The following is a 3,613-nucleotide window of genomic DNA, read 5'->3' as shown; positions in this document are numbered from 1 at the left end:
TGATTGCCAATAACACTCTCAAAAAGCCATCAATGCCCACGTTAGAGAGTCACATTAACTAAGTTAACGTGAACTCTAACGTGGAGAAGAGAAGTTGAGCCAACGTTAGTGACACTTAACATTGTCACTAACGTTGGCAATTACTCATAAGTGGCCACGTTAGAAGCCACGTTAACCTAGTTAACGTGGCCTCTAACGTTAAGGGGGGAAGAGAAGCCAACGTTAGTAACACTCAACATTGTCACTAACGTTGGCCTATGGTGCAAAGTACCACGTTAACTCCCATGTTAACTTGGTTAACGTGGGAACTAACGTAAAGGATGAAGAGTTGTCGACAACGTTAGTGATACTCAACATTGTCACTAACGTTGAAGCAACCACACAACCCCCAAGAGTCACGTTAACTTCCACGTTAACTTGGTTAACGTGGAAGCTAACGATGAGGAATGAAGGATGAGCCAACGTTAGTGACATTCAACATTGTCACTAACGTTGGGATGGCTAAAGATGGCCACGTTAGAAGCCACGTTAACCTAGTTAACGTGGACTCTAACGTGAGACCTAGGAGCACATTGGAACGTTAGTGACAATGTTGAATGTCACTAACGTTCTCGAAGGATGGCAAGGGCCACGTTAGAAGCCACGTTAACCTGGTTAACGTGGGCTTTAACGTGAAGCAAGAAGGGGCACACTGGAACGTTAGTGACAATGTTGAGTGTCACTAACGTTCTCGAAGGTTAACAAGGCAACGTTAAAAGCCACGTTAACCTAGTTAACGTGGGTTTTAACATGAGGCAAAGGGGTGCATTGGAACGTTAGTGACAATGTTAAGTGTCACTAACGTTCTCGAACTTATATTCTCACTAAATATTAACACCCCTAACGTCCTGAACTAAAGTCTCCGCCCACTTCGCACTCTCTCTCTGCAAGTAAAGCCAAGCCCAAATAAAGAAAGGAACTGCTTCAAACTCAAGATCCAAAGGCCCAAAACTTGAAGAATCACACTAGAAGCTGAGAAGAGTAGTATATATAGGAGTAGCTTTGAATTGAGAAGAAATTTTGGAGGCTGGGAAAAAGAGAACTACTCTCTGTATTTTACTTTCTTTGCAATTTCTAGTTTTATGATGTATTCTCCATCTTTGTTTTCATTTTCAAGAGCTATGAACAACTAAACCCCTTTTACTGGGTTAGGGAGCTCTGTTGTAATTTGATGGATCAATACTAATTTTCATTATTCTTCTTCTATCTTCCCTCTTGATTTTACTTGAAAGCTTTCGATCTTCATCCAATTGAGTAGTTATCTTGGAAGAGAAGCTATTCAAACTTGGATCTCTTTTGAACCTTGAAAGATGAATGAAGAGATCAAGCTAGAAATGCTTTTTCATGCTGGACCAAATTGGGTTTGGATGGGTATGTGACTATAACCCTCTCAATACTTGATCTGGGAAATGCATGTGGTATAATCAGTGACCATATTTCATCTCTTCTCTTGAGCAATTGACCAAGGAATTGGCTATTGATCAAGATTTGAGAGATTGAATTGCAAGAAATTGTAATTCAATCACTTAAGATTGCCAAGGAGATCAATGAGTGCATTGATTGAGGAAGAGATGAAAATGAACTTGATCCGGAGAATTGCAACATCTCTTAAGCCCAATGAACTCCCATCTCTGATCTTACCCATTCTCTTTAATTTCTGCCATTTACTTTTATGAGCAAATCCCCCATTCCCATTTACAATTCTGCAATTTATTTTCAGTCATTTACTTCCAGTCCTTTAATTCTAGCATTTAATTTTCTGTTATTTACATTTCCGCCATTTTATTTTCTGCAACTCTCAACCCAAATTCTGGATTCACTCAACTAGAACATTCTTCTAATTAAAGTTGCTTGATCAATCAATCCCTGTGGGATTCGACCTCACTCTATTGTGAGTTTTTACTTGACGACAAATTCGGTACACTTGCCGAAGGGAGATTTGTTGTGAGACAAGTTTTTCGTGCATCAAGTTTATGGCGCCGTTGCCGAGGATTGATTGTGCATCAACAATGATTAAATTGGAAGATCACTAGATTGAGCATTTTTATTTTGTGAATTTCATTTTTCTGTTTGAGTGATTTACTTTTTGTGTTAGTTAAACTTCTTCCCTTCCCCCTCTACTCTTTTGTTTTTCTTTGTTATTTTCAATTCTGTTTGCTAACCCACTAACTATTTGATATATTGCATCACCCACAACTAACAGTAATTCTGACACAAATACTGTCTACATCTATTTTCTTTGCTTGTACTTGTTGGTTGTATGACAGGGAGAAGAAGCGGGACTTCAACTTCCTTTGATTCTGAACATGAGAGAACCTTCCTTAGACTAAGGAGGAAGGCAAAAGAAAAACGTGTAGTTGGTGCTGAAGAAGAGGAGGACCACTTTGAGGAATACTTTGAACCAAACATGGAAGAAAACATGGAAAATCATCATGAAGAAGAGACTCACAACCATGGCAGAGGAGGTGGAGCAAATCATGCTGGGGAGGATAAAAGAGTTTTGGGCTCTTACATCAATCCAAACCCAGGCAATTGTGGAAGTAGCATCCAAAAGCCAACAATCCATGCCAACAACTTTGAACTGAAACCACAGCTCATCACCCTTGTTCAGAACAACTGTTCGTTTGGAGGAGGTGTTCAAGAAGACCCCAATCAACATTTGACCACCTTCCTGAGAATATGTGACACAGTGAAATCTAATGGTGTTCATCCTGATGCCTATAGACTGCTCTTATTTCCTTTCTCACTCAGGGACAAGACAGCCAAGTGGCTGGAATCTTTCCCAAGGGAGAGCTTGACAACTTGGGAGGATGTGGTGAACAAATTCTTAGCAAGATTTTACCCTCCTCAACGAATCAATAGGCTGAGAGCTGAGGTTCAAACTTTCAGGCAACAAGATGGTGAGACTCTGTATGAAGCATGGGAGAGGTTCAAGGACTTAACAAGGAGGTGTCCACCTGACATGTTCAACGAATGGGTGCAGCTGCACATTTTCTATGAAGGGCTATCCTATGAGTCAAAGAAGGTCGTGGACCATTCATCTGGAGGATCCTTGAACAAGAAGAAGACCATTGAGGAAGCCATAGATGTTATTGAAACAGTAGCAGAAAACGACTACTTCTATGCTTCCAAAAGAGGGAACACAAGAGGAGTGATGGTGCTAAACAATGTAGATGCTCTGTTGGCCCAAAACAAGCTCATTACCCAGCAGCTGGCTGACCTCACCAAGAAGATGGAGAGAAACCAAGTAGCAGCAATCTCATCTTCATCAACAATCCAAGAAGGAGTGAATGAAGAAGCAGAGGGGAGTCAGGAGCAAGCCAACTACATTGGGAATTCACCAAGGAAAAACTATGATCCATACTCCAAGACTTACAACCCTGGATGGATAAACCACCCAAACTTTGGGTGGAGAAGTGAGCAAGATCAAAACCAAGACCAGAGACGTTACAACTCCAACAACAATGCAGCTCACCAGCAATTCACCCAGAGGACATCTCAACACCCCCACAACAACACTTCTCCACACACTTATCAAAACCAAAACAGCACATCTGCTCCAAATCACTCATCA

At 41.0% G+C, this 3,613-nt stretch overlaps 1 non-coding gene across 1 annotated transcript; it reads right to left on the bottom strand.

Moving 5' to 3' along the window:
* Window positions 1–2,899: 2,899 nt before the first annotated feature.
* On the bottom strand, window positions 2,900–3,003 carry LOC148565076 (small nucleolar RNA R71). Its single transcript, XR_015884016.1, has one exon. It is a non-coding gene; the product is annotated as a small nucleolar RNA R71 (small nucleolar RNA).
* Between the last annotated feature and the right edge of the window lie 610 nt (window positions 3,004–3,613).

The sequence above is a fragment of the Arachis ipaensis genome, chromosome B5 (assembly GCF_059453495.1).
Source record: "Arachis ipaensis isolate K30076 ecotype BB chromosome B5, ASM5945349v1, whole genome shotgun sequence".
NCBI classification, from domain to species: domain Eukaryota; kingdom Viridiplantae; phylum Streptophyta; class Magnoliopsida; order Fabales; family Fabaceae; genus Arachis; species Arachis ipaensis.
This window is presented reverse-complemented; position numbering and strand designations above follow the sequence as displayed.